Raw genomic sequence first — 11,051 nt, 5'->3', positions numbered from 1 at the left:
TGTTTACCAGTGCAGTGTGGTATAGGCACCTTGGGAATTAGCAGCTGGGCTGTGTTTTCCAAATCATTGTGAACAATCCTCCGAGTATCCAGCAGAACCCCATCAACTTCGTTTGTCACTGAATCCCTGTGGGTAAGTAGCAGCAACACCCGTTGTACAATTCTCCTGGCCTTCATGGTGGTGGGATCGCATTCAACCTTCTGTCTCCTTCACTGAGCGGTGATCGCAGCGATCCCCTTTTGAAGGGGGGAAGGATCACAGAGGAATTCCACTTTTAGGAGCTTCATAGTCGGGAACCATCATCCTGCTACAGTTACTACTCTGGCCCATGTCCCCCCCTTTTCTGTCATACAGAAACAGGCTATAGCTGAAGGCTTTCTGGCTTCAAATGAGATTTATGTGCCTCTCAATATTAAGCTAGGGACTGAAGAGAAGGACTGGGAAATGTTACAACTGTGGTACTTGTATTTTGAGAAGTGCAGTGAAAGCTTTATCCATAACACTTCGAATATTGCTGTTGTTAATGTACTCTGAGGGAGAGCTGATGCAGTTTCTTGGGTGTACAGCAGGAGAAATTCTGTCTGCTTTTCATTCTTTGCAGACAGGATGAGCAGTTGCTTTAAAAAATGAGCTAACAGTCAGCCTATCTGGAATATAGTTTTCAAAAGTTTGGAGTGTTTCCCTTAGTATGTAAGTACCAAGAAATATGTCATAAAAGCCAGTTGGCCTCACAAACTTTGAATCTAGCACCAGTTAATTGTATCAAGTTGCAGTTGTTCTGATGTTTTCTATGCAAGGGGTCAGAGTTCCAGCAAACATGTTTCTGGAGTTGTTGGCAGCTGAAAGAGAAAGGTTGCTTTATTGCTCTTTCATAACTGTTCTGATGTCCATAGCCAAGAAAGCACCATTAGTTTTTATTACTTTTAATTTTAAAAATGCTTTAGAAAATACATTACACAAGGACACCTGCAGGAGGAGAAAAGTTCTGAAATTTTGGAAACTGATTCTGCTTTGGAAAGAGACATTTTCTTTATGCTAAAGAAAACACAATTTCAGAACTTTCATTTGTGGTTTTGTAGCAGTGATAAACTTAAGTCATCTTTCTGCTTAATATCATCTGGTCACATCTTCACTGGGCTTTTAAATGAAGACCAGACTTTGCTTTCATTGCATCTTCATGCCCATCTATGGCTTTTAAGAAGTATTATTAACCCACATTTGATATACCCCCTCAATTCCTAATACACATGCACTATTTTCCCCTTGAATTCTATCTATATTACTCTGTAATGCAAATATTAGAAATAACAATAAGAGCAAATGGCTTTTTTTGTTGAATAAATTATTTGGGCTTTAGGACCAAGCCTACATCTTCTGGTTTTGGTAACTAGCTGAGGAAGTAAACGGCAGCTGAGAATTTCTGCATGTTACCTAATAATGCAGCTCAGAAAGGATACAAAGAACGGATGGGGTTAAAGCGGAATTGCTGTACTTGCTGCCTGAGGGGAAGGTGAATGAGCAGGACGGAGCGTTTGGCTGCGTCCCAGCCGGAGGGGACAAGGTGCGGAGTGGACAAGGCTCTTGCTGCGTTTCCTGCCTGGGCTGGGGTCACCTCACATGCCTTCTCTCTTCCACTTTCCATTTTGTCTTCAAATTGCTTTCAGTTAACATCTGGAACTTTTTTCCTAATCAGCAGCATTTCCTTAGCTAGAGCAGAGCATTTTTGTGATTGGGGAATTCCTACTGTTTGAGGTTGGCCAGGAAAGAGAGTGAGGTTTTGGCTTCACTTCCATTCTCTTTTTTCTAGTATGTGAAGTGTGTCTGAAGTCTCTGTAATGCCTCATCTTACTCCACTGAAAAATTTAAAATTCCTTAGAGGAATACAGCAAGTGCAAGGTTTTACTAGGAACCATGTTTATCTTTGGGACTCTAAAAGCTATTGCACCGTTCAGTCCTAGGGACACAGTGATCGAGTTTAGTATCTGCAGCGATTCGGCATGTCCTGAACTCTACTGACGATCACAACTCCTCCAGGAACGTGTGTGAGCGGAATGCGGGGATCATCCAGCACCGAAGGGAAAGGCAAAAGCTTTTTAACTTCAAACATAAATGTTTAAAATAGAGTGAAGAGTCTGTGGGCTTTGGAATTCCATGGAAATGTGGGAGATGGAATATATTTGCTACATTTGGAGTTGAATACAGAGCTGGAAACCCAAACTTTTCATGCTGTCACTTCTTTAATAACATCAAGTGGTAATGAATTTTTTGTTCTTTGTTGCACACAGATTGAAGCCTTTCCTTGCTTCAGTTCCTGTGAGTACGACATACTCACAGCAAGAGAGAGCAGACTCCGTTTAATAATAGTGTCTTGTTCATTCTAAACAAGCTTTGGGTGCCTTCCCTGCTAGACAGAAGCCAGTGTTCCATTAGTTGTGGTTACTTAGTTGTTATTTCCAGGGTGCAACATACTGTGCTCGTTCTTGATAATAGTTTTTTTCATGCTACATTTTGGTGCAGTCCTCAAGCATATATTCTTTCCACACAGAATATTTGCTGCCCCAGACTTAACTTTGTGGAATTTTGCCCTCTTCATGGTTGGCATATAAAGTTGTTGGAATGTAGATAGCACAAAACTAATAATCTTAACATTGAAATAATCTTAACATTTCTTTCCAAGTGCTTTTTAGACTCTGTTCCTCCTTGGCTTTTCTTCATTGTGAAAAGCTGGTTTTGGTTTCTTCGCCTGATTTTTCGCTCACATAGTTAATCTTCCTCTGGCTTCTGATAAGGTGCCAAATGTTTAAAATCTGGTTTAGTATTCCCTTGTAAAAGAGGTTGGATTTACCAGAGTTTGTCACTAAGCTACTTCTCAATTTTCAGTGTTTACAAGATCTTTCTAGCAAATAAAGGAACAAACAAAACCCCGATTTTTATTGGTTATTCATTGTCAGGAATATGAACTGTCATTGCATTTGTAATTAATTCCATCCTTTCCTCCACACAAACGCTGCTCTCCTCATTTGTAGTGATTTCACCCGACTCCGTGGGACTCCTGTCTGAGCTCTTGCAGCTCTTGCCTGGGTTTGTAGCTCTTCCGCTGGTGGTGGGGAGGGCACGTGCTTCATGTGGATCATCCTGGAAGTACTGCAAGTGAGCTCGCTTTGTACCTCAGGCAGCAAACTCCGCTCCTAACTCCAGGCGAATATTCAGAATTTCTTCACTGGGAGGGGTGGTTTCTGTGTCTTGCTGTACTGTTGCAGTACTCATACATTGCAGACAGACATCGTTTACCCACTGTACGTTAATTAGTACCCTGCCTTTTGCTGCAGTAAATGTGGCTCCGAAGCTCAAATGTGTAGATCTGTACCTAGAGGACCCATTTATCATCATCTGGGTGCAGAATCAATTGGGAAGATATTTGATGAATAGGAATCTGGACAAGACGGGTAGATCCTCTCATTATATTCCATTAGAAAGCTGGTTATTTGTCACTTGTCATTTTGCAATAGCACTGGTTTATAGGCGGAAGATCCTGATGTTGGGATGGTAGATTTGGGGGTCTTTGTGAATGGTAAGACTTTCCTAACGCGTATTCATCAGTATGTGAGGTGAATATAGAGTATTGTGAGGGTATTGATGCCTGTGATGCTTTCTGTATGTTCCTTGTATAGGTTAAAGGATTTGACTGCCAAGTCAGGAGTTGGTCATTCTTATCCTATACCTGAACATTCCTGTGATCATCCCATTTCATTGTATAGTTCTTTGCTAAAACCTTTCTTGCTGTGTTCACATACATGGTCATGCACTTACAAAAAGAGATCCTATTGCTGTTGGTTAATTTGTCTTGCATTATATATGAAATTTTTAATTTTATTTAGGAATTTGCAGGAAATATTTATCACTTATAAGCCACGTTAATAATAAACTTAGTAAGTGCCTGTTGTCTTCACTTACACGTACATTCTGTTATACAGACCCTTAATTGGCTTCACTGGACACACTGGTGGGACAGGCCTGCAACTGGCTGGAACCTGGACCAGCCGGAGGCTCTCACTGTGTTCAGTCTCTAGTGCCAGAATTAATCAGAAGTGAGATGTAGAAACCAGATCTGCCTTCTCATTCTGCTGACTCCAGCATATCTGGAATGTAATACAGTGACAGAAAGCGTATAGTCATGAGCTTGTTATGATAGTATTGCACACTAAAAAGCCTAATTCTCTACTAACGATGTGCAGCATCACTCCCTGTCATCCATACGTGTATCTGCGTGTGCTCCAAGTATCGCTGGGTGGGGAAAACCAAGAGCAGCTGTGCTGGTGAAACAGGGTGAATAAAAGTTTGAATTATTGTTAACATATGTACCACCGTAATAAACCCCCAATGTGATCACTTACGTGAACACAGCATATTGCTGAATAAACCCCCTCTGGATACATTTGTGTTCCAAAACATGTCACAAGGAAGGATGAACAGTTTTGGAAAGGGATGTTTTCTTACGAGTGGGCTTACTGCAGCTTGCCACATCTCAGATGTATGACGTGGTATATAAAATAAGAATGCTGTGCTCAATTTTCATTAGAACGGAGGCGTTGCATGAACCCTGATCCAGAGCATGGTGCCGCTCAGCAGATTTTAGTGCAGCCTTTTGAATGGTGAAAGCAGAAGGACGCAGCAAATGGATGAGCAGAGGTTTGGGCAGGCGTGCTGAACACCAGCACTGGTGGTGTACGGAGCTCGGCCCGTTTTCCAGCAACGATGCAGCTGCACTTTTGCCAGCAGCAGCATAGTCAGCCTGGCTACCCAGTAATTAATAGATATGTGAATTTTAAGACCAGAAAAGACTCTCATCTGTTGTGTAATTTCCCTCTCTTCATTCCTGCCTCCAATTCAGTAGTAGTGCTGGAAGTGGAACGTGGTATTGCCTCAAGAACTCATCTTTTGCTGTTCCTTATTGTTTCCAATATATAAGCCTGTACTTGAATATAATGGGAAAAAAATCTGTATAAACCTTATGGAGTAACTAATTTTTTTTCTTATAGGTGATAAGTACTGTTCATTATTCTCCTTGTTTCCTTTTGTTTGTTATGAATTCTCTACACTTTTGAATTCTAATTTGTAGTTTTCTGTTTTTCTTATCCATTCTTTTTGTAGAATCAGCTGTATGATTACTTTTGCATCCCTACTGTTTTATAAATGGTTTTATTTTTAACTAACTTATCATTCTGTACTGTTAGTGATGTTGCATGTTTTCCCAATAACTAAATGCTCTTATAGTTTGCAAATATTCTCTTTTTTTCTTTTAAGTTATTTCCTCTAAGCTTTTTTGTCTTAAAATTGTTTTTGTCATAGTGGAATTGTCACTCACTGTAATACATCTTTCCTACCCGTTTCAAACACGTTTAAGATGTGGGCTTCAGTTTCTCTGGTGTGAGGAACTGTGAGTTCTCTAGTAAAGGAAATATGATGTATGAGGTACCTATTCAATGCATGATGCTGAGGCGATGCTGGAGCGATGGGATCCTGTGTAACAGCTCCGCCCTTGGGTCACAAGTGGGACTGAGCTCTTGAGCTTCAGAACTGAAAACCCAAATCCTTTCCTCAAGAACAAAAGAACTGCTTCTGTTATCAGTAGTAAAATCTTACCCTCCATCAGCAAAGTCGCAGTCAGGCGAACTGCAGGATGCACGTTGTACTAGAGCAAGTAGCATTTATACGAACACGATGCTTTTTTCAGACTGGTAAATAGTATAACTGGGTACTGTTAAAAGCTTCTGCCTCAGCCGTGACGAAATATCAGTAATGGGAGAAATGATACCTCAAGTTCATAAAGCATGGGGTGGTCTTTTGGCATCAAAAAAGCAGTGAAGTTCAATGCTCTTTCTTGGTCTATTTTTTCTTTTTATATCTATTTCCATGTATACTCATCCCTCTTTTCTATCCATGTAAATTGTTAGTGAGCTATTTATCTGCGTATCTTTCTGCAGGGTACCGAACATTTAGAATTTCCCTTGCAACACTGACCTTTCTGAAGGGGCTGTGGATGTTTTACTGGGTTTCTTTGAATCTGAACTCTGTGAGTCCAGGAGGAGACAGCAAGCAGAAGCTTTCATGTGTCTGGCAGCTGCCTTCCTATCAGAGTGGAGATCTGATTTCATTCCTGAAAGGTCCTATTGTTTCCAGTAAGGCCTGTGAAATAGTTGGGTGTTGAGTGACAGTGAATGGAGGGGCAGCTGGGCGGTGGGTGGCTGTCCCCGAGCAGCCCACAGCTGTGCGGGGGACGGCAGATGTGAGGATCTGACACCCCCTTCCCCCAGCACAGAGGATGGGAAGCTGCTGGTTTCAGCCTAGATGAGACTTCACATGGCAAATACCTCTCCAGATCTGAATAACCTCCACTTCTCACACAGTCAGGTGCTCTTTTATACAAGTTTTTCCCAAAAGGAAGATATGTCAGACTTTTGATCCAGGTTGTTGAGTAAAAAGAATAATTTTATATAATGTGGATGGACTAATGGGAACAGTTGTGGCTGAGTATATGTGCACAAATCAGAGTCTTGCTAAGCAAATGGCTGGTGGCGCATAAAACTTTTACTTGTTTTTCTTGGCTCTAGGAACCCCACTTAGCATCTTCAGCCCAGCATTATGAAAGCGGCTCCTGCACACAGGATTTCAAGCGTTTATCAGTTTGTCCATAGTCGTTTAAGTAACTAGTTCTTTGTCCTTTCCAATGGGAGACTATTCTACCAGCTTCACATACATTATTCCCCGTAGCCACACTGAGATTTCATATTGCATTGTTTCATTTCTTTGCTCCTGACTTTATCCTGTTACATTTTCACTGAGCAATACCACTCCTTTTTTCTTAAGACATTACACACCAAGTTTATGAAGTTTACTGCTTGTTTTTACATCTTTTACATTATCTATTATTTGGCTGGATAGTGAGCCGTAAGTTGTGTTTGGGGCTTTCTGAGACTTGGACTAATTAATGGGAGGGTAAATATGTTAATCCTCAAAGTAAAAGAGCTTCAGATATCACTCAAAACTCCTGCAACAAGTAAGGAATAAATTTTAAGGGAATATTTCAAAGTTCCAAAGCCTTACCTTTCAAAGGTTCCAAAACCTTTAGAGACAGGCAAGGTATGAGTAGAAGAGGGACCAAAATTTGTCACATCTGTTTTGGAAATGAACACAGTGGCAGAGAGCCGAGAGCTTCCTTCAGTTGTACTTAATGTTTTTCTGGAGTTTGTGGGGAAAATGAGAGTTAGAAATTGAGCAGCTGCTATTGTTGTCGAATGGCATTTTGTCATGATCATCACATTATACCCTCTTGAGGGAGTCTCGTGTTAGAAAAAGTGAGGAGTGAAAATTGCGTCGCATGTTGCGGATCGGGCTTTCTGTTCTTCCCAAGCAAGCAAACATAGCTCGTGCAATGTGTGGCTTGAGAATGCAACACCTTCACCTATGGGACCTTCACAATTCGTGCCCACGCAGCTTGTTCCAGCTGTAAACAGGGGCAGAGTTCCAGCCTGGGACTGAGCACAAGCTGCAGCACCTGGGCAGCAGAGAGGAGAGGAGCGTGCTGGTGCTCTGACCGCCCTCTGCCGAGCGCCAGAGTCTCCTGTGATTCCCGAGGCAAAGCTATTCTCTAGTAAACTTTCCCAGCTTAAACTGGGAAAAAGAAAAATAAGCCTGTGCAAAAGAATAGATGATTATAGCAATAAGTTAAGCTGTGGGGCTCCTGGTGGGAAGATCATCAAATCTTTCTTTCCTGTAATGGCATGTTCTTATACTTCAGCAATAGGATATTTGATAAATGGTCTAAAGGAAAAAACCTCCAGCTGCTCTCTCCTAGACAGAGGAATGCTCCAGAAATAGAGCCAGTGGGTGGCCCAGATTCTGTCACTTGTGATACTGATGTTTTCAAGCAAGCAGGCTGTGGCTAGCACTTGCTGCAGTGACTCATCTATTGCTGGGTTAGGGAAAGACACCACAAATGGCAAAGCAGCGTTCTGTAGACCTTGGGGCTTCAGGGGGGGCTGGTAGGAGCAGCACAAGCTGTCATTTGGCTGGGAGTGGGAACAATTGTGTTTTCAGAAAGCTGGTCTTAGTTTTATAGGGAGGGAATTCCTGTGGGGAATGAATGCCATTTGCATGCTACTTTACCTGGCTATCAACAGCCCGTGGTTATTTGAAGTCTATAAATAAAATAGGACAAAAGCAGCTACCTGCATGGAGTCTGTAAGTGCTTTTAGGAAAGGGTAATTTGTCCTCCAGGCAGACAGACCTAGCGTCAGTATTCATCACCCCATCCCAATTCCCAAAGCCCTGGAGTCAAATCCTCCTCAGAGTCCCAGCCATAGTCCCAAGAGAGTTCTTGAAATGAGGGGTTTTAGCTTTAGAGAGACTGAGATTACATCAGGGCCAGATCTAGCCCTGCTTCCAGCAGTTTATCTCTCCTTTCCTGAGCCAACAATAATGGGCAGCAACTCTTGTGGCCCAAGTAGCTGATGAGTTCAAAGGCAAAATGTGAAGATCGGGTGGAGAATAGGTGTCCATCCAAAAGCACAAATCTTTGAACAGATACAGTTGTTTGTGTACACACACATGCACACACCTCAAAATACTTATCTCTATGTAAAACTACATGCAGCCATAATGCTAATTTTGCCCAAATGAAAGCAAGTACATTTCTGTAAATGAACACACACCAACACACAGAGCACTGCGTAAGCACGTACCTGACTCCAGGCTCACAGGCTACCTCTGCCTTTGCTTCCTGCAAAGCCACCTCCACCACACAAACAAATTTCAAGCTGACACTCAAACATGTGTGCTCTTATCAACAAAAGTACTTCCACAAATAAATGATATGGGCACGTTCATATATTGCAATAAAAATGCTCTGCAGCAAATTTACACATACAAAAATCTTACTGCTTGCAGGACCAAACACCACACAAGCAGCGCGTACGTAGACACGCACACAAAAGACAGGAATCACTCAGCAGCTATCGTGTTTGTGCTGGCAGGAGAGTGTCAGTCACTGAGCAGCCTGCCTCCAAACAGATGTTTGATTGTTTCTGGGCTGCAGTTTAATTGTTGGATGGTGTTCCAGCACTCAGAGGGGATCAAAAATACTCCAGGTCTGCAGCTGCAGCAAATGCCAGCCTTAGAACAAGGCAGATTCTGAAATCATTGCTCGGGGGGAAACTGCTCGTGCAGGAAACCTTAGCCAAGCTCTGCATTACTACTTTGAAGTCAGAAAATTAATCCTTGCTATTAAAAAAAGCTCTGTTTTTTCAGGGCCTTTTGTAAGTTTACCTAAGACAAGCCAATTCCTTCTGGGCAACTGTGACAGTTTATTGACTTGCCCAGGCTTAGAGACTTTATTTGGTCTCTCTTCGTTTTCCAGAAAGTCTTTCCTGAATTCTGTCCGGCTCTTCAAGGCTCCTGGTGGAAGTGAGAAGCAACTTCTTAGTCAGTCTCTTAGTTGCTAATCAGTTTTTATTTCATTAAAAGACTTACTCAAGATAATTGACCTTTGTCAAGAAGAGTGGGTATTGCAGGACTGCATCTCCGCTTCCCCAGCCACATGAAGTAGGAGGTTGTTATCTGGATGTGCTACTGGAAATAGATGCTGGGACTTTGGTGGTAGGCGAAGGAGTATATGGGACACGTGCCCCATGTTTAGCTTAGATTTGTGGAGAGAAATAAGCAGAAGAGAGTGTGGAGCTGTTCTCTCAAGGACTAGAGATGAGACACTTTGAGAAACTCAGTGACAGGTAAGGAGATATTCAGAGGATCCCCTGAAGAAAATTTTACTGAGGATAATAAAAATCAAAAATGTGCGTTTGACCAACCATTTTGGATTCGTTTAAAAGGATAGTTGCATCACTGATGCTCTTGACTCATAATACTCCTTGGAAACAGTTTCTCTGAAGTAGACGGCATGCTTTTGGGCCTGTCATTGTGAGGGTTCTGGCATCCTTAAGAAGATCCTACAAGTGTCTGCTGCAAGAAAAGCTGGTGGGATCTGTATCCAACAAGCGCTATGTCTTACAAGTACCTTGTGATTTGGAATGTTGTGTAGGATCTGTTATCTACAGTGCAAATGTAGAGCAGGTAACTGCGGGTTCCTTTGGGATGAAAGACGCAAAGTATTTGCAAGTTCTTGTGACTGTTGTAAATACGAGTGAATCCTCTATGTGGTCTTTTAATAATATAAACATTGTAGAATTAAATTTTTTTTCTCTGTTCTTTTGAAATTAAGGGGGATATTTCCTGCAAGACCGCAGAGGAATAGTGTAGGCCCAAGCCCAGAAGGCAGCTTTCCTAGTTTCATCTGGCATTAAACAGTGCATACAGAGGACAGTAGATTATTTGTTTCTCTAAACCAATCCTAGAATATGCGTAGAAAAAAAATATCCTGAAAAGACAGCCAAGAAAAGAGCAGAGAGCTGCTGTGCACGATCTGTCCCATTCCCCCAAATCCACACGGGTTCTGTTAGTGTCCAATGCTGTGCTGCCCTGACAGCTCCAGACTACAGATTTAATAGGTGTCAGGAGCAAGGACTGGAGCGACAAACTAATTTAATGGCCCATCAGAGCAAAATATGACATCATGGAAGGTGCTTGGGCAGCCTTAGGTAAGGCTCAGCACAGCTGGCTCAACCACATTCTCCATTGCAGACTTCCTCGGCTCTCCGTTTGGGGCCCTATATATTTATTTTTCGCTGACATTTTTCCATTTCCATTCCCCTTCTTCCCTTGGAAAAAAGGAACTACTGTAATTCCAATATTTGTTCCAGTTTTTGTAAACTACCACTCCTGCTGAACTGACCTGTCCAGATGTTGTTCCTTTCAGCTTGCACAGACTAGTCAGGAAAGTAAAGAATTGGAAGCTTAAACCATCAAAAATCTATGTTGTACTTTGGGGGACACATGAAGAGCAATTATCTATGTAGGTATCTGTGCAACTGCGAAGAAAGATCTAAAGTAAGAAGGGTGTAAACCTGATCACAGTAAAGCAGTCAAGTTAACTTGGTGGT

The sequence above is a fragment of the Caloenas nicobarica genome, chromosome 22 (assembly GCF_036013445.1).
Source record: "Caloenas nicobarica isolate bCalNic1 chromosome 22, bCalNic1.hap1, whole genome shotgun sequence".
Lineage (NCBI taxonomy): Eukaryota > Metazoa > Chordata > Aves > Columbiformes > Columbidae > Caloenas > Caloenas nicobarica.
The sequence above is the reverse complement of the archived record's forward strand: the minus strand, read 5'-3'. Positions refer to the sequence as shown.